Source organism: Heterocephalus glaber, unplaced genomic scaffold, assembly GCF_053883595.1.
Source record: "Heterocephalus glaber isolate CG9 unplaced genomic scaffold, H.glaber_assembly_v1.0 deba00001244, whole genome shotgun sequence".
Taxonomy (NCBI): Eukaryota; Metazoa; Chordata; class Mammalia; order Rodentia; family Bathyergidae; genus Heterocephalus; species Heterocephalus glaber.
This window is the reverse complement of record NW_028258225.1, coordinates 229121-250796: the sequence shown is the minus strand read 5'-3', so window position 1 is coordinate 250796 and position 21676 is coordinate 229121.

The window sequence follows — 21676 nt, the reverse complement described above, 5'->3', positions numbered from 1 at the left end:
CATCAGTTACAATTTCCCCCCCAACCCTCTGAGACTGACCCCTCCAAAGTCCATGCACATGTTCTTTCAGACTGCTCTGAAAAGCAGAGGGCGCTCTCTTCTCTTCCAGTGCCAAAATTCAGACTTTGGCTCTTACTGTGCCTAAACAATGTGTTCATCTGTGCAAGGAGGTGAAGGCCTGCAGGCACAGCCTGTTGCGATGCTGATTGAGGGGGATCATGTGTTGGAGAACAACATGGGCAACAGAGTGAGGTTTTGTCATACATACACTCACACAAAATAAAACAGATCATGGTTGAAGATGTAGGTCAGTGATAAAGCACATTGAGGTTTAATATTCATACCTATAAAAAGAATATATTTCTATGCCAATTTTTCATTTAAAAAATGAAAATCATTTTTTCAGAATGAATTTCCCTTATTGTTCAATCTTTCCTCCTGACAGCCAAATCCTAGGATAACCTGATATATGTTGCACACAGACATTTTTCTCCTAATTGAAGAAGTCACTTTCAATTTTTAAAAATTTATTTTATCTTGGCTGGATATAAAAGCACTTTCATCCCTCACTGATTCCAGAAGCTCAGAGCCTCACATGCTCCAGGGTTTCTCAGAGGAGAAATAATTTTAGTGGTGTTAGTTCTTTCAGGTAAGATATTCAGGCAATGCTGATGCATCCATTCTAACATGTACCTCTGCCACATGCATCCTCTGCCACTCTCTGTATTATTACCCAGGCCAGGATAGAGTCCATGGAAGGTTAGGCAGAACATGTTGGAGGAATTGGCACTCTTATGTGGCAAGCCTCGCTCCCAAATCTGTTACCCAGCAAAGACACAGTGTAACCAGGTCACTATGCCAGTGCTGTTCCATGTGTCCTATGACCCTGAATAGAAGAAAAGATCACAAAGTATAGAGAGAAGGAGTCCAGAGAAATTTCCTTGGTTCTATCTGATGTACTAGCAATGTAATACTTCAATCCTGCCCTCCATTAATTATCTCTGTGAGTTGCAATATCCCTCATGCACATTAGTGTATTCGAGATACTTCTAAGCTACAGTTCCCATTCAGTTAATAATAAAATACACTGTATATATAAATGATGATATGTGTCATAATAAGAAGGAAGATTGACTCAGTTTTTTCACTTTGAGGTACCTGAAAAAAGTATTATTGTGTTAATTATGAATATATTCATATTTTACACAGAACGAACATTGAACATTCAATATACAGTTTGTTGTAGGCATTAGCTACCTACTTCTAAATGAGAACATGCATTTCTCTGATTTTTAGTAATAGATGGACATTCATGAATAAAATATGACATGGCTAGATTATAAACTTAGATGTGTCTATCTCTTTCTGGATCTCAATTTTCTAAACATGTTCCATTTCCATAACACACACACAAGATCTGTTTGTCCTGGAATATTATCTTCTAAATAATTCCCACAATTACTGCACATGACTCATTTTTGTCATCATAAGGAAACCACTTCCATCTCTCCATTTTTACTCCTCTGTCCACTCCAGTTACTCCTTATGAATATGAGGTGTGATTACAATATGGAGTGATTGTACAAATTAAAATAATTTTTACTGTAACAGACACATTGCCATTAATCCACCTAAAATAATTTCTCTTCCTTCAAGCACACCTACCATGATCCTTGCCACTTCCTGAGCAGTTTTGGAAGTTCTCTGCTCTGAGTGTCTTTAAAAGGTGAGATAAAAAATGAAATGAATGTTACTGCTTAGTGCTGTCCAATAGAAATGCAGGCTCATAGAACACTACTCTGTGCCCTAATTCACCTTACTTACCAAATACAGCACCATTTCAATTCTGTCTTGAAGCAAAGTAAAAAGTTACCATGAAAGGTAAACATTTTGAATCAATTCAGAACATTGAGGCAGCCAGGTCGGTACAAATAAAGACATTCATAAAACAGACTTTCCAAGACTCTTTCAGAAAGAGGTAAGAACAATGGGCTGAGTGTGTCTAAAGCGTTTGGGGGAAATGAAGACAAAGTCGCTTTTACTGTTTTTTTTTTTTTATTAAATTCCTTTATTGGTACATTGTAGGCATACAACACAATTACATTTCTCATTGGGAATTGTACCTTTACATAATGCATCTTGGTTCTTATTTTTTCCCTATTCCTAGCCCTCCCTTTATGCGCTCAACCCTTGCCTATTTACAAAGACTTTATTTCAATTTTTCCATTTCTCATCATTTTCCTTTCCCTTCTTTCCTTTCCCCTGCCCCTCCCACTACCCCTACCCCTTTGGACCTTTTCTTCCTATTTTACATTATCAATTATTCATTCTAACCATTGGTACATTTTAGGTATAAAATACAATGACATTCATCATAGGAAATTTGCACCTTTACATAGTCTCTCTTGGTTCTTATTTTTCACCCTTACCCAGCCCTCCCTTCAACCCCTCCATTCCTACCTATTTACAAAGATTTTGTTCTTATTTTTCTATTTTCTCATATTAATCCCATTCCCTTCTATCCTTTCCCTTACCCCTCCCACTTCCTTCCTCTTTCCCCTTTTCTTCCTATTTCACATTACCTATTATACATTTAGTCCTTATTTACACTTTCAGTTTCTCACACCAGAGAAACTATTCAGTATTTATTCATGTGGGTCCTATTTATTTCGCTTAAGAGTATTGCCTCAATGTGCATCCACTTAGCTATAAATGTCTCTCATTTCTCATTTTTTAAGGCTGAGTAGTACTTCATTTTATAAAAAAAACACATTTTCTTTATCCAGTCTCCAGTTGATGGGCATTTGGGCTATTTCTAAGTTTTAGCTATTACAAACTGTGCTGCTATGAACATGGGTGCACATATATCACTGTGGTATGATTCTTTGAATTCTTTGGGGAAGATCCCCAGCAGTGGAACAGCGGGGTCAAATGGGACTTCAAGTCCTAGTTCTTTGAGGTATCTCCATACTGATTTCCACAGTGCTTGCACCAGTCTACACTCCCACCAGCAGTGGAGCAGTGTTCCTCTTTCCCCACAGCCCCATCAGCATTTGTTATTGGTTGATTTCATGATAGCAGCCATTCTTTCTGGAGTGAAGTGGAATCTCAGAGTTGTTTTCATTTGCATCTCTGGAATGGCCAGTGATGTTGAACATTTTTTCATGTATTTATTTGCTATTTCTCATTCTTTGTCTGAGAAATGTCTGTTCATTTCAGATGCACATTTTTGGATTGGGTCTTTAAATTTCAGGGGACTGATCTTTTTAAGTTCTTTATAGATTCGAGATAGTAGACCTTTGTCTGAGGAAGAGCAGGTGAAGATTTTTTCCCACATTGTGGGTTGTCTCTTCACACTGCTGGTGGTTTCTCTTGCTGTGCAGAAGATTTTTAATGAGAAGAGATCCCACTTGTTGATTGTTTGTGCTAGTTCACGGGCAACTGAGGTTTTGGTCGTAAAATCTTTTCCTACACCAAAGTTTTCAAGGGTTCTTCCTAACCTCTGTTTTAACTGGTTCAGAGTTTCTATTTTAATATTTAGATCTTTAATCCATTTTGATTTTAATTTAGTGTATGGTGACAGATACAGGTCTAGTTTTAATTTTTGGCAAGTTGAAGCCCAATTTCTCCAGCACCATTAATTAAAGAGGCTATCTTTCCTCCAGTGAGGGTGTTTGGCTCCTTTATCGAAGATGAGATGGCTGTGTCTGGAGTTGTTTCTGCATCTTCTAATCTGTTCCACTGGTCCTCAGGTCTGTTTCTTTGCCAGTACCATGCTGTTTTTATCACAGTAGCTTTGTAGTATAGTTGCAGGTTGGGCATTGTGATACCCCCTGCCATGTCTCTGTTACCTAGAATTGCTTTTGCTATTCTGGATCTCTTCTTGTTCCAAATGAATTTTTGGATTGTTTTCTCAAGGTGTATGAAGTATGCTGATGGGATCTCAACTGAAATTGCATTAAATCCATATAGTAGTTTTGGAAGTATGGCCATTTTCACTATATTAATCCTTCCTACCCAGGAGCAGGGGATGTCTGTCCATTTTCTGGTATCATCTTCAATGTCTCTTTTCAGAATGCCATAGTTTTCAGAGAAGAGGTCTTTGATTTTTTTTCATTAGGATGATTCCTAGGTATTTCAGTTTTTTGGATGCTATTGTGAAAGGAATTATTTGTCCTATTTCTCTCTCAGTGAGTCTGTCATTGGTGTAGAGGAAAGCTATTGACTTTTATGTGTTGACCTTGTAACCAAGTACTCTACTGAATTTGGTTATTAAGTCTAGAAGCCTTTTGGTGGAGTTCTTGGGTTCTTCTATATAGAGTATCATGCCATCTGCAAATAATGACAATTTGACTTCTTCATTACCTGTCTTTATTATCTCCATAGACGCAGAAAAAGCATTTGACAAAATGCAATATGCATCTATGATAAAAACCCTACAAAAAATTGGAATACATGGTCTCTACCTCAAACTGATAGAAGCCATCTATGTAAAAACAACAGCCAATATCATACTAAATGGTCAAAAACTGAAATCCTTCACACTAAAATCAGGAACAAGACAAGGATGTCCACTATCACCACTCTTGTTCAATATAGTTCTGGAAACATTAGCCACAGCAATTAGACAAGAGAAATAAATAAAGTCTTTTACTGTATTTTAATCATTTAAAGTTTAAAAATTTATACTTTCATTATAATTTTATCACACAACACGTATCAGACATAAGATAGAGTCCAATAAAATGTGTGCACATTTTAAGAAAATAAAATATATAAATATTTTAAAACTACAATTATATTGAGATCATAAGATTAATACAAGGTAACTTTAGCCTCTGCTATTATAAGAAGTGCTCCAAGTTGCAAAGGACTGTAATATTGAGTATTCCCAAAGCAGGTTTAAAGAGTTAACCCCTCAATTGTGTTGTTTATAGAGGTGAGCCTGGCTGCTGCCTACATGCCGAGGTCAGAGTAACTTGCACCCAAATTCAATTCCCACAACTAAAACCTTCTGACTAAAAGGACAATATTCTAGTTACAATCATACAGTTTGTCTATTCTGTTCCTAATTTGAGAATGCTTTGTCTTGTCCTTTGCAAGCCTTGTTTACTTTAATTTCCATAGAAACTGCACTTAGCTTGCTTTTACCCCAATTGATTGCCAATAAAGTTAGTGCCTGGGACTGACCAGGCGCTTGGTCAGTTACACCAGCATTCATCATCCTGGCACCCTCATTTCTCTCTGCTAGTTCTGTATGTTAATGTATGTTTTTCAGGCTGGCATCATATACTGGACAGGATACTGGAACCTAACTGCAGGGATCCCCAGTACCAAGGGGTGACTATGATCTTCCAGACATTAGTTAGCACAGAGAAATGCTGCTTGGGTTACCTTGGCCATCGAGATTGCTGCATGTGCATTTTTAATTTCTTCTCTAAGGGCCGGCAGTGTAGTGGGGTTTCTATGATATGTGATGTCCTCTAGGGTCCCCCACACAAGTGTGGCACCATCTGTTGAAAAGACATCATACTATTTTGCTTTTCCTGAAGTGGATTCTCACTGAGATGTCCAAGCTGATTTCAAATTATATGCCTTTTTTCTTTCTTTTTTTTAAGCTTGCATGTCTTATTTATTGCAGTTAACATTATAGTTTCAAAGTGCATCCATTTTCCTACACATGGATCAAGTTTATCTTCTATATGGCATAGTACCCCATTCTGTATGAATATAATTTTCTTCATTCATTCACCTGTTGATGAATATATGGGCTACTTCAAAGATTTAGCTATTGAATTATGCTGCTATAAACATAAGTATGCAAGCATTACTGTACTATTATGTCTTTTTTAAATTAAATTCTTTTATTGGTACATGGTATGTATACAACACAATTACATTTCTCATTGGGAATTGTACCATTACATAATGCATCTTGGTTCTTATTTTTTCTCCATTCCTAGCCCTCCCTTCATGCCCTCAACCCGTCCCTATTTACAAAGACTTTATTTCCATTTTTTCCATTTCTCATCATTTTTCCTTTCCCTTCTTTCCTTTCCCCTGCCCCTCCCACTACCCCTACCCCTTTGGACCTTTTCTTCCTATTTTACATTTTCAATTATTCATTCTAATCATTGTATACTATTATGTCTTTAACTCTTTCAGGAAAATACCTAGAAGGAGAATAGGTAGGTAAAATGGAATTTCTAGTTTTTAGTTTTTTGAGAAATACTCATACTGATTTCCATAACCGGTGTACTAGTTTACATTCTGCCAACTGTGTAGAAGGGTTCCTTTTTCTCCACAGCCTCACCAACATTTATTATTTGATTTCTTGATGATAGCCATTATTTCTGGAGTAAGACAGAATCTGAGTGTTGTTTTAATTTGCATTTTTTATGTATTTATTGCCATTTGTACATTTTGTACATCTTTTGAGAAGTATCTATTCATTTCAGTTGCCTATTTTTTGACTGGATCTTTTATTTTGGAGAGGTCTAATTTTTCTGAGTTCATTTTATTTTCTAGGTATTAGTCCTCAGAGGTGTAGCTGGCAAAAAGTTTTCCCCATTGTGTATACACCCATTTTCTGCAGCTGTATTTCCAGTACAACTGCAAAGGGAGAAGATCCAATAGAGGCCACTGGATCTTCAAACTTAAAATATTTACTGTGTGGCCCTGTATATATAAAATTTCATAACCCTCATTCTGAATCTTATTATCAGTTTATTGATGGGTTTCTTCACTGCTAATATTTGTAGAAAGGCAGCCCTTTCACGTAGCTGATTTATTCATCAGGAAATGTGTTGGAAATTCTCAGCCCTGTGATATTTTCTTTATCCTAAGCATGGACTTCACACCATGTGTGAAAGATTAATGAAGATCAGCCCGAGTGAGCTGGAAATTTATAAATTGGCTTTTCATATTAAAAGTTTGAGTATGTCTATTAGCCCACAATATCTTGCCTGAAAAGGCAGCAGTTGGTGTGTGGGAATGTAACAACTCCCCATGCTGCTGGTCACAGCAAAGGTCTCAATGATCCATGATGCTGTGACATCTTGGATGACAAGACAATATTGCACTAAGGGCAACATCACTCATGGACACAACTTGCATACAAGCAAAAATTAATCTATGGGCAAAAGCAGTTTTCTCATTAATCAATGATATGCTCCAGCTAGCATGCCTTGTTCCCTTGTTGCTAGGACACTGCTTGTATCAGTGCTCTCCACTTCACTGTTCCCTGCCCTTCCCTTACCCCTGCAAGAACTATGTATTCAATAAATAATGGTAAGCTTTAGGAGAGAGTGTCTTAGCCTTATAAGAGCTTTGACCATCCTGGACCCCCTTTATGCAGTAAAGATCTTGTCTTGTCTTTTTTATCCTTCTGCTGTATCCTTGGTAGAGCAATTGGGGGTCTGGTCAGCCTCCAGTAACTTGTGCCCCATACAGGGACTTATTGCCTGACCAAGGGAAGGTCACTCAGAGTGGATGCCACTGGACAGCAGATACAGTGTGAGGACTTCATGGTACAAAACAGAGGCAACCAGACCAGAGAGCTCTATAAGGTTATGCTCACTAGTGAAAAGGCTTAGCCTGAGACCAAAGCATGGGGCAGAGCATGTCAGCTGATGAACAAAGATACATCCAATTGCTCTAAGACCTCTTATAAAAAGCAGAATCTCATGTTCTGGTCATGAGCTTGATGGAAAACCAAATATTTTGAACTGTGTGAATTTAGGTCTGATGCAATTTTCAAATGGTTTCTGTCTTTTCTCAGGCCCTCTTCTCAAATAAGAATATCTCAAGTTCTTTTGCAAGAGGTGGGCATGAAAGGGAGTGGAGATGAGGTCAGCAAGCCTTAGTTCACCCTACCTCAGTGTTAGGTTGTACTAGGAAGATCATCCTCTGCTCAGGATTCATTTCTCCTCATCTTCCCACATCAGACCACAGAAATAGTGCTAACTAAGCAGAACAATCCAGGAAATGACATCCCTGTCCAGCCAGCAGCATGGCCCCAAAGTGTACAACCCACAATGATAGTCTGGCCCTGAGAGTTTGTATCTAGTAGGTCAAAAACTTGTGTGGTTATCTCAGCATGTAGAAATGCTGGCTCTACTCTACTTTCATGTGTCTGTGTGTAGAGTGTGCATATTGCAGTGCACAATTCAGAAACATGTAGGCTCATCATTTTTGTAGTGCTAAGGATCAAACTGTGGTCCTTGCACGTAACAGGAGAATGCATTAAAGTACACTGCTACAGGACCATCCCAACCCCTACCTATCTTGGTATGTACTAAATATAAAAATTGTTATAGTTATTATACATTAATACAAATTGTGAGACTCAATGTGTATTTTTTCACTCTGAGAAATGTTTTTCTTGAAATGAAGAGAATTGATATTAAGAACAATTTAAGTGTACAAAAATTAAAGAGATCATCTGAATAGTCTATTCTTTCTCCTTCACCATTATGTTTAATTTTATGTCACAATTCATAAATCAACACCACACATTTATACTAATAAAATCAATGGTTCAACTTAGAGCTCAATTTTTCTGTTGTACATTATTTGGACTTTGGCCAAAGTAAATTGACCAATAGCCAGCATTACAGTATCATATAAAAGAGTTTCATTGCTTGATAAAACCATGAGATTTGGGGCTGTGGGTTTCACTCTGTGACCATTGTCTACAATAATTACTGTGCTGGGAAATACAGGAGTGCTCTCCAGCTTTCTCCTTTTTACCAAATGGTGAGAAAGAAAAGAAATGTCTAACTAAGCCCATGTCATCATTGAAAGTATCAATATTGGAGGAAAGTGAGGTTGTGAGTTAAAAACGGGTCATTGCAGTACATGCAGCAGTGTGTGAAATGCCCAGACAATCAGTATAGCAACATGCAGAGAAATTGCTCTCTCCCAAAGTCTGTGACTTCTTTGCATTATGAAGAGCCCTTGAGGTTCTGGCTGGCACAGACAGGTGTTGTTCCTGGGCTTTTTGTGAAGAACCAAGACAGTCCTGTTGTCAAGGCCTACAACCAGGCTCTCAGTTATACCCTGCTCATCTCCCTCACCTTCTGTTTTCTCTGCTCCTTACTCTTCCTTGGAGATCCCAACAGCCACCTGCATCCTCCAGCAGACTACATTTGGAGTTGTGTTCACTGAGGCTGTTTCCACCATCTTAGCCAAAAGCATTACTGTGATGCTGACCTTTAAGGCCACTGCAGCATGAGGCAGTTGCTGATATCAGGGGAATCTAACTCCATCATCCCTTTCTCCTCCCTGATCCAGCTCACTCTCTGGAATCTGGATGGAAAAAAATCCACCCTACATTGACACAGATGTACATTCAGATGATGGCCACATCATCATCATGTGCAACAAGGGCTCACTCACTGCCTTCTACTGTGTCCCGGGATACCTGGGCTCCCTGGCCCTCCTGAACTTCACTGTGGCTTTTCTGGCCAGGAATCTGCTGACATTCAATGAAGCCAAGTTCCTAACTTCAGCATGCTGGTTTTCTGCAGTGTGTAGGTCACCTTCTTCTCTGTGTACCACAGCACCAAGGGGAAGGTCATGGTGGCCATGGAGGTCTTCTCCATCTTAGCTTCCAGTACAGGAGCCCTACGATGTATCTTTCTCCACAAGTGGTACATTATTTTGTGAAAGCCAAATAGGAACTCTCTTCAAGGTTCAGAGATAAGTCACATTCTGGGAAAAAGCATTTCTAAGTTAAAAAGAATTTTATTCCTAAAGTATACAGAGGGGTCTGAGGCAAATATTCACCAATATTGTAGTCTGTTTTTAGGCCACTATGTGGTGTTTAATTCAGTGAACAACTGACTCCTCTTCTCTAATAGTCTTAAAGTAACTTTCATTTCTAATAGTCAGTTTTTTAATTTGAATTTTAATCTGAATTTTTAATCTCATTTTATCTCCAACCAAACCTATTACTTGTACTCAAGTCTGATTATATTATTGACTCTTACACTGTTTTCCTTTGGCTTTCTCCATTCTTTTGTTAATATTTTGGGAGAGCCGAGCCTCCTCAGGGAGGCACCTGGAGAAGGGTCTGTTTAGTCAATATAATCCTTTATGCATGAGTAAGTTCATTAATTAATTCCCCAATAAAGAACAACACATGGGGAGCTAATCCTCAGCATCAGAGCATGAAAGTTGGAGCTCCAGTCCAGAGCTCAAGAGCTGCATGCCATTATTCCTTCAGCAAAACAGCAGTTACAGCTATTAAAAAGTTATATTTCCTTCAATTCACAATTATATTCTTATCAGCTTACTGAGGCATGGTGGGACTAAACAGCTGCTGCATGACCTCGTCCATGCTACACATGTGTGGTTGAGTATGTTAAGTCATTCTTAGATAACTGTGCCCCATTATGTGAATATTCCCAAGAGCTGAGTTGTGAAATTAAGTGTCCTCAGATACCCTCCAATGCCTGGGCTTTGAGTATATTCAGAAGTGGAAACCCACATGTTTTACTATGTACAGTTTTGTCAGTAGGCTGCTGTTCCTGAATTTCTTTTTTTTCCCATTAAGTTTATTGGTACATTTTTGGTATAAAATACAGTTACATTCATCATTGGGATCTTGTACCTTTACATGAGTTTCTTGGTTCTTATTTTTTCCCCTTCCCTTGCCCTCCCTTCACCCCCTTCACACTTCCCTATTTGCAAAGACCTTGTTTCCATTTTTTTCCTCTTTTCATATTTTTTTCTTTCCCTTTTTTCCCTTCCCCTACCTCTCCCAATTCCCCTGGTCTTTTAGACCTTTTCTTCCAGTTACACAATATCAGTTATACATTTTTTAAATTACAATATTAAGATCTAGGAGACATTATCACAGATTTTACAGAATTTAAAAGGATATTGAAAGCATATTGTAAAAATCTTTTTTGAATAAATTTGACAACTTCTAAGAAGTACCTTGGAAGACAAATTAATGAAACTAACTCTGGAGGAAATATAATATTTGAATAGCACCTATTAAAGAAAGTATATTCCTAGCTTGAAAACCTACCTATATGACAACAGCAGGCTCATATACATTTTTACTGATAAATTATATCAAACATTTAAAGCAGAAAAAAAGGAACATTTCTCCCCTCATTTAAGGAAGTCACATTGTGCTAATCCTAAAACTGGATAAAGATAATAGAAGAAAAAAGTATGAACATAGATAGAAATTTGTTTAACAAGACAAACTATTGGAAGGAAGATCTGGCAGGATGTACAAAGTGGTTTTGTTATAGGGATGGCAGTGTTGGTTCAGCATTAGAAGATCCACCCCCAAAAGTCATCATTTTAATGGAGGAAAGGAAAAAGTCATATGATCCTGCCACTAGTTGGAGAAAAAGTATTGGACTAAATTCTACAGCTGTTCATGGTAAAAGATATCAGGAGCCTAGAAGTAGAACAGCAACTTCTCAACAGATTTAAGACATGTACTCCATACTTCCAGTGAGAATGCCTTATATAAATGGAGAAGATACAATGCTTTCTCCTTAAGGTGGGGAACAAGGGCAGATATGCTTACTCATCATCTTTCCATTAAACTTTGAAACCTAGGCCCCACCAAAATAGTCTGGCAATAAAATGACACAACTAGGATAGGATTGGCATGGCAGAAGCAAAATCTTTATATGTAGATGAAATGATCATCTACAGGGAAAATACTAAGAAATCTCTAGGAGCCCCTAGAACTTGTATTTGAATTTAGCAGGATTAGAAAACACAAGGTATATATAAAAATTCAGGTCCATGTATTCTTGCTATAAATGAAGCATTGGATATTGAAATTTAAAAGTTATGTAGGAGTACAAAGGACCTAAAAAAGTTAAAAACAAAATCAGTGTTGTAAGACATTTAGTACCTAATTTTTAGATTTCTTCTAAAGCTACAGTAATCAAGGCAGTGATGGAATCCCATTTATCAAATTTTTTCTTTTATACATCATGTTTTTTGTATCCTACGTAGTTCTTGCCTAACCTGAATTCATAAATATTTTCCCTTATAATTTCTTCTTAAAGTTTTATACTTTTAGGCTTTCTTATTTAGATTCATAGATCCCTTCAAGATATTTTCATGTATTGAAAAAAAGGGTTGAGGTTAATTTTTTATATACGGATACCAGGTGTTCTAGTTCCATTTGCTGCAAACACTATCTCTTCCTTGGCTCTTGAACTGAGTTTATATTCTATAAAATGCTAATGTTAAATAATCTTTCAAAACTCAGTGGACCATATGTGTGTGGTTCTATTTCTAGATCCTCTGTTTTATTCCAATGATCTATATGTCTTTCCTTACACCAACACTGCCTTGATTACTGTAGATTTTGAATTTCTTAATATATTTCATTAAGCCTTTTCCTCTTGAAGTACCACACTTTCATATTCTGGCAGTAGTATGTTATGATAAACATTTACATAATTACCATATAACATTTTCATTTCAATATTCTCACAGCTATTTTTAATTAGTTTTATTGGTACATTTCAGGTATATAATATAATGACATTCATCATTGGAGATTTATACCTTTATGTAATATAACTTGATTCTTAATTTTTCCCATTCCCCTGCCCTGCCTAAAACCCCTCCACCCCCTCTATGTACAAAGACTTTGTTTCCATTTTTTTCCTTTTCTCATGTTAATTCCATTCCCTTCTTTCTTTTCCCCTACCCCTCCCACTTCCCCTGCCTCTTTGCACCTTTTCTTCCTATTTCACATTATCTATTACACATTTTAATCTTTACTTACATGTACAGTTTCTCACACCACTGAAACTATTTGGTATTTACAAATATGTGTCCTATTCATTTCACTTGAGTATTGCCTCAATGGGCATCCATTTAGCTATAAATGTCTCTAGTTTCTCATTCCTTATGGTTGAGTAGTACTCCATTTTATATAAAAAAACACATCTTCTTTATCCAGGCATCAGTTGATTGGCACTTGGGCTGATTCCATGATTTAGCTATTAAAAACTGTGCCACTTTCAACATGGATGCATATATACTGCTGTGGTATGATGCTTTTAATACTTTTGGGAAGATACCCAGCAGGGGAATGGCTGGGTCAAACTAGGACCTCTAGTCTTAGTTTTTTGGTGTATCTCTATACTAATTTAAATTGTGGTTGCAGCAGTCTACCCTTCCATCAACAGTGGAGAGGTGTTCTTTCCCCCCACATCCCTGGCAGCATTTGTTATTGGTTGATTTCTTGATAGAAGCCATTCTTTCCAGGGTGAGGTGGAATCTCAGCATTATTTTCATTTGGATCTCTCAAATTACCAGTGACATCGAACATTTTTTAAATGCTTATTTGCTGTTTCTAATTCTGAGAAATATCTGTTCATATCAGATGCCCATTTTTGGATTGAGTCATTAAATTTGTGAACTCTGACTTTTGTAAATTCTTTATATATTCTAGATAGTAGTTCTTTGTCTGAGGAATGGCTGGAAAAATTTTTTCCCTATTGTGGGTTATCTCTTCACGTTGTTGCTGGTTTCTCTTGCTGTGCAGAAGCTTTTTGATGAGAAGAGTTTCCACTTATTGATTCATTGTGCTAGTTCATGTGTGACTGAGATTTTGTTCATGAAATCTTTGCCCTCTCTTCCAGCCAGTTTAGTGTTTCTGCTTTAGTAGTTAGATCTTTGACCCATTTCAATTTTATTTTAGTGCATACTGAGAAACATAAGTTTAGTATTAATCTTTGGCAAGTTGAAACCCAATTTATCCCTCACCATTTATTATCTTTCTTTCAGTGAGGGTGCTTGACTCCTTTATCAAAGATGAAGTGACTGAGTGTGTCTGGAGTTGTTTCTGTGTCTTCTAATTGGTTCCAATGATTTGCAGGTCTGTTTCATTGCCATTACCTTGCTGTTTTTATTACAATAGCTTTGCAGTATAGTTTCAAGTTGGGAATTGTGGTACCCCCTACCTTGTCTTTGTTGCCTGCAATTTCTTTTGCTATTCTAGGTCTCTTGTTGTTCCAAAGGAATTTGTGGATTTTTTTTCTCCTGGTCTGTGAAGTATGCTGTTCAATGTCAATTGGGATTGGATTGAATCTCTATAGCAGTTTTGGAAGTATGGGCATTTTTACTATACTGGCTCATGATTTTTGTGTGTTGACCTTGTATCTAGCTACTCTACTGAATTTTGGTATTAAGTCTAGAAGACTTTTGGTGGAGTTCTTGGTGTATTCTATATAGAATATCAGGTCATCAGCAAATAATGACACTTTAACTTCTTCATTTCCTATCTTTATTCCTTTTATTTCTTACTCTTGTCTAATTGTTCTGGCTAATATTTGCAAAACTATATGGAATAGGAGTGGTGATAGCGGACATCCTTTTCTTATTCCTGATTTTAGTGTGAAGGATGTTAGGTTTTGGCCATTTAGTGATGTTGGCTATTGGTTTTTCATAGATGGCTTTTATCAGGTTGAGATAGAGACTGTCTATTCCAATTTTTTGTAGTTTTTTATCATGAATTTCTATTGGATTTTGTTGAATGCTTTTTATGCATCTATTGAGCCTATCATATGGTTTGTCCTTGGCTCTGTTCATAGAGTGTTTTGCATTTATTGGTTTGCACATGTTGAACCATACCTGTATCCCTGGGATTCATCTCTCTTGGTCAGGGTGTATGATCTACTTGATGATCTTCTGCATTTTGTATGCCAGTATCTTATTGAGGATTTTTGCATCTATGTTCATTAATGAGGTTGGCCTATAGTTCTTTTTTTTTTTTGGTTGCATCAATCTCTGCTTTTGGAATCAAGGTGATGCATTCTTCCAGTAATTAATTTGGGAGTATGCTTTCCTTTCAATTTCATTGAAAAGTTTAAACTGTAGTGTCAATAGTTCTTCTCTTAATGTCTTGTAGAATTCAGTAGTGAAGGCATCATGACCTGAGCTTTACTTGTTGATAATTTTTAAATTATGTATTCAATTTCATTGTGTGCTATTGGATTGTTTAGAATTTTTAGATCTTTTTCATTCATCTTTGGTAATTCATATGTGTCTAGAAATCTGTCAATTTCTTCTGTGTTTTCCATCTTATTGGTGTATAGGTTCTCAAAGCATGTGTTGATGATCCTCTGGATTTCTGCTCTGTCAATTGTAATTTCACTCTTCATTCCTAATTGCTTGGATTTGAGTCTTTTCTTTTCTTTTTTGATAAGGTTGGCAAAAGGTTTGTGAATTTTATTTATTCTTTTGAAGGACCAACTCTTTGCTACATTGACTTTTTGTATGGATCTCTTAGTCTCCATTGCATTGATTTCTGGTCTGATCTGTATAATTTCCTCCTTTGTATGAGCTTTGGCTTTGTCCTCCTCTTCTTTTCTAGAAGCTTGAGGTTCAGCATCAGGTTTTTGTATATGAGCTCTCTCTGTTTTCCTAATATGGTCATTCACTGCTATGAATTTCCCTTGTAAGACTGCTTTCACTGTGTCCCCAAAATTCCAATATGTTGTATTCACGTCACTTATTTGTAGAAACTGTCTGATTTCTTCTTTAATTTCCTCTGTGAACCATTGATTGTTCAGAAGCATATGTTTATAAAGTTCTTGCATTTTCCTTGGTGTTGATGTCCAATTTCATGGCACCATTATCTGATAATAGCAGGGGATAACTTTAATTCCTTTGCATTTACTTAAACATTTATTTAAGCAAGTATGTAGTATATTTTGCACAATGACCTGTGTGCAGCTGAAAAGAATGTGTATTCTGATATTGTGTATTGAAACACTCTGTAAACATCTGTCAAGTCCATTTGTTGAGGAGTTTGATTGAGTTCTAGTATTTCACTGTTTATTTTTGTCTAATTGTTCTATTGATTTGTGACAGTGGGTATTGAGGTCCCCTTTCCTGTAGTATTAATGCTTATTGATTTTTCATGTCTGTTTATATTTGTCTTATATAGTTGGGTGGACTAGTATTTGGTGCATATATATTCATTATTGTCATGTCTTCCTCTTGGATTTTTTTCCCTTACAAGGATGCAGTGTCTTTCTTTGTCTCTCTTAATTAGTGTTGGTTTAAAATCCATTTGATCTGCAAAGAGGATAGCTACTCCTGCTTTTTTCCAATTCCTGTCACATGGGTCATTATTTTTCACCCTTTAACTTTCAGTCTATGAGTTTCTTTTTTAATTAAGTGTGTTTCTTGTATGTAGCATATTGTTGGATCTTGCTTCTTGACCTATTCTGCCAGTCTATTTCTTTAATTGGTGAATTGAGACCATTAACATTGGTGGTTATAACTGACATGTATCGACTTATCATATTCATGACATTTTCCTTTTGTTGGATTCTTCCACTTTGCATTTAATTTATTGTCTTGTCTGATGAATTCATTCTGTTGGGCTTCATTGGTTGTGATCTTCACTCTCTTTTCCTAGGATATTGTTCAAAATTTTTCTGCATGTTAGTTTGGTAATCATGAAGTTCCTCAGGTGCTCTTTGTCATAAAACTATCTTATTTCTCCATCAAGATTGAAAGATAGTTTTGCAGGTTACTTAGATCTGGGTTGGAGGTTGTGTTTTTTAGGGCTTGAAATACTTCACTCCAGGATCTTCTTGACTTGAGGGTTTGTGTTGAGAAGTTTGTTGTGATTCTGATGGGCTTGCCTTTGTATATGATTTGTTACTTTTCTCTACCTGTTTGTAGTATTTTGTTCTTCTGTTGGGTTTCTGGAATGTTAACTATTATATGCCCAGGTGTGGATTATTTGATCATGGCTAGTTGGAGTCCTATATGCCTCACTTCTCTGTATGTCAAGTTCTTTTCCCCTGCTTGGGCAGTTTTCTGCCATTACTTCTGTAAACAAGTTTTTTTAATGTCATTTGCACTCTCTACTCTTTCTTATTTGACTTCTTTCAGGGTTATGTTATTATTTGCATCATCTAGCAGCTGCTGGATTGTTTTCTCATTTTCCTTTGGTATTTTTAAGACTATTTCTTTTCCTGGTCACTGATCACAATCCTCTGTTCTATATGTGATATTCTGTCCTCACATTGGGTGTTTCTGCTGTGTAAACTTTCAATGGAGTTTTTAGTCTCCTGAATATCTTTTTTCATCTGTTTTAAAGATTCCATTTGTTTCCTGTGCTGGGATTCCATCATGTTCCTGAGCTCCTCTATTTTTTTTTATCTGTATCTGCTCTAGAGTTATTAAGCATGTCTTTCCTTGAGTATACCATCTCTGTTATTATCTGATAAATTATTTCTGATTACTTTTTTTCCACATACTCTGATTGCCAGTTGAGGGATGAGAGGTTCTTGAGTTTCAGATTATGCCATCTTGTTGACACTTGTGGCTGCTTTACATGATCTGGAAGTCTTGTTTTGAGACTTGCTTATGTGCGTTCTCATTTCTAGTTTTTGTTGTTGTTGATGATGTTTTTGGTTTAACTCCTAGGTTGCTGCTTGCAAATTGCTTATTGCAAGTATCTTTATTGCAAGTATTCAGAACCCTCAGGGAATGGCTACTTCTTGGATTGTCTTCCAGGTTTAGTTGGCCTCTGTGTTTTAAGTCTGTAATGACCCTTAGGCAATCTCAGTCTTGGTATACCAGGAAGCACAACTGACTAGGACAATTACATCACCATGGCCAAAGTAATACAATCAACATCAATGATCACATCAATCTACTCTTCTTCTTTGACCTTATCCATCTTCTAGTGAGTTAGTTTTCTATTTTCATGACATAATACCTAAGAAAAACAACTTACAGAGGAAAGGATTCATGTTGGCTTGTCATCAGAGGATTTAGTCCATTGTCACTTGGTCCTATTTTCTCTGGCACTGTAGTGAAGCAGAACAACATGGTGAGGAGCACAGGGTGGAGCAAAGCAGCTCAGTTCATAGTGGCAAAGAAGTAAAGAGGGAGAGAGAAAGGGAAAGACAGGGATCCTAATACTCCCTTCAAAGACAAATCCACAACGAACTACAGTAGTACCACAGTTCAGAACCTTAATTTGTGATATGATTTTGGAAAATATGGCCACATATTTTTGGAAAAGATGATCATGATCATGTTTGTCTTCCAATGCAGAGTACAAAAACAAAAACAAAATTTTTCCAAATGCTTCTGTTTGTGAACCACGTTGTTTACAAACAAAAGGGTTTATGAACTGAGGTGCCACTGTACTTACTACAACCTTCCACATCCTCAGGCACCCACATCCTCAAGGACCCATTACCTCCCAATAGCATGTCATCTGGGGACCAAGCTTCAACACATGAGTCTTTAGGGGCCATTTAAGATCCAAACCATATTACCTATTATCTTAGTTATATAGACATGATCAGCAATCTTTCAATATAAATATTATCTTTTTTTACCACTTGCTTTAGATTATTTAATGGGCCTTTTAATCCTCTTTGGCATTTTCAGGTTTGTAAATAGCTGTCTCTATGGCTTTATCTGGAGTGATTAAAGGTACCATTTCCTATGTTGTGCATAGCATGCCAGAATGATCTTTAAAAATAGAAGTGTGTTCAATAATTCCTCCACTCAAAAATCCACTATCACTAAGATGAAAATGCATAGAATCCCTAGTGTTCTAAATCAGTTTACTTGAGATGCTCCTGCTTGCCTGTATGAAACATCTACTTCTCTTCCACAAAACATGTTTACATGTCATTACCATAGGCCATAAGTCCATGCACAATGTTATTTGTGCAATGTTAAAGTGGAGTCTAATGTTTAAGACAGAAGACGGACAAACAGAAGAAAGACAAAAGAAAGAACACAGAGTATACTAATCACAAAAGTCAGGGCATTAACAAAATAAACAGTAATCAGCTAGCTCTCCAAAGAGTAACATTCCTGCTATATGACAACACAAATACTTTCTAACACTCCTCTCAAGTAAAAGTCCTCTGCAATGTCCTCAATAATTTTCTTTCTCTCTGTCCAACAATGGATTTCACAAGGCTCTTTCCAGTTTATATTTTGTAGCAGCTGAGGCCTCTACACCAATATTAAGCAGAAATGTCACCCATTCCCGAGAGGTACGAATGAACAGAGTCAATCCAGGAATAAAGCACAGATCAGATATGAATTCATGAGCATTGTAAGCTCCATGGTAGGGGTTCCTTCCATGGTAGGGATGAGAAAGTTCTCATTCCACTCATTACTTCTTTAAGCTAAAGACAGCCTTTCAAAAACAGTTGCTTTGTGTCCAGTTGTTCTCATCATTCTGAACTGTTTTAATAAATTGTGATTTGGGCTGTGTATTGATCACTTTCTTGTTACTGGCACACAATACTGGAAACCTATAAACTTAAGGAAGGAGAAGTTTATTTTTGCTCACATTTTCAGTTCATGGTCAATCTGCTGCAAGGCACAAAGGGCATGGTGGGAGGGTCTGCCATAGAGGAAAGCTGCTCACACCATGGCCACCAGAGAGAGGAAGGAGAAGCCAAGGAGGGAAATGTACCCTTCCAGGACACACCTCCAATCACTGGCCTCAAATCCAGCTCTGCCTCCTAAAAACAAGCCAGCTGTAGTGTCTCATAATCCAACTACCTTCCACAAGCCCCACTTCTGAGCTCACGAGCCTTTGGGAGGACATTCCAAGTCCAAACCACAACAGGCTGTAAAAGCAATGCCTTGTAACTTGTTAAAGATAGTCTTTATTTCTGGGCTGGAATATTGAAGGTTAACCAGTGGGCAAGTTTTGAACTTGGAAAGCTGCAGATACCTGCAGAGGACTACCTGGATAGCCAACCCACCCACCTCTCACATTCTCAACCCACCTCTCCCCGAACCACATGCCTGGAACTTTATGTATACTGCACCTTTAACCTTGAGGATATGTTTGACATCATTGGCAAATTTTTATGTGCAGTTGGATGTGTTCCCTGTCTTCAGCTTTAAGTGAAGGTGCTCAGGATTTGCACAGTCTTGAAAACTGTGCCTGTTCGCATCATTGATAGATAAAGAAACTCTGTTTCATATATGAGGCAATACCCACGGAGAATGATGAATAGAGGAGATTGAGTCCAGAAAAAAGTAACATCATGAACAAAGAGCCCAGGGAAAGGGAAATTAATATCTTGCAAAACAAGATAATCCCAAAGGTACGAAACTACCAACACACAAAAATATCATTCTATTTTGGTTACCTCACTCATGGGAACCGAACTGCTCAGAGAATAGAGTAACAATGGGATAATTAATTTAATGAGCATTCATTAGAATGTAATTTCTGAGGCTGTGAAAATAGTAAGTACACCTCCATCATCCACTCAGCTAGCTCTACTGCGTCAGGAAAGGGTGAGTTCCTCTGTACGTTGCAGAGGACTTATGCCTGATGCCACATCCCTGTCAAACTTGGTGCTGAGTTGAACCCAAGTCACCTAAAGAACAGAGGATCATCAGGAATTCCTGATGTGGGCAGCAGGTATGGAGGCAGGCAGAGCTCTCAAAAGATGATAAATAAGAGCAATGCAATGAGTCCATCAAAGGAATTCTAAGAAGCTAGTTTCTGCATCCCTCTTGGTTTCTCTTCCTCTCAGCTTCTTCTCAGATTGCTTTCTTTTGCTTCTAGAAGCCAATTCTGAAGCTCTCTACCTTCCTAACGGACATTGGCCTTCCCTTAGCATCAGCATCTCTTAAGCGTTTCTTATCCAAGATCTTGTCATTTTTCCTAAGCCATTCATTACAAGTGCCTTCATTCTCCTCCATCCAAAGTGTCAAACATCTACTACTCTTATACATTTATTTTATGAATATTTAATATGCTGCACCTTTTCTACAGCAGTGCATTCGTCTACACTTTGTCATGCAGGCTTTGTAAATCAAAGTTATTAACCTCTATCACCAAATACATTATTCTTGCATTCTGATGTTCTCCAAGGAATGTTTTCATTGATAGTTTTTTAGTATATAACTCCTATTACTGATTTTTATTTTTCTACTTTCTACACAAAAGTTTTTTTCAGGAAATAGTGGTACTTTCAAAGAATATGTTGCCAAGTTCAAGTATATACTATTTATTTATTTTCCTTATACTATTTCTTTATGTTTCCTTCAGAGAACTGATATACTGTCTTGTTCTATATCTAATGTTTCAAAATTATTTACATTTTAGAGATTAGTATAACATCATTTTTCTAAATATTTAACTAATCATTAAACACTTATTCATAGCTTTACAAGTCCCCTGTAAAAATACCAGGAAGCAAAGATATAAGTTAATATGATTTTAAAAATTTCATATTTAATGTGATAGCAAGGCTCATATTACATTACAAAACTCTAGATTATCCGCTTTCAAAGAAAAAAATAGGAATTCCAAACCTCACTATACATTTTAACAAGAATCTGGAATTTTGCAACAATTAAGTAAAACCTAAAAAAAGTGTCATAAATTTATACTATTAGAAATTGATAGTAAATGAAATTTATAAAGAAACACAGAAGTAAAATGACACTTCATCAAGACAGAAAATTAAAACTTTTATTAATATAGTTGCAATAGCTGAAATATACTATGGAGGAGTATCATTCTTCATGACATTAAATATAAATTGTCTTTAAAAATTGCTAACAAGAAAGTAATATAATCTATAAGTTTAAAAACAAACTTCAAGAAAGGATACTCAAAGTGGGATTGAGATATCTAGAGGGAAATATCTCT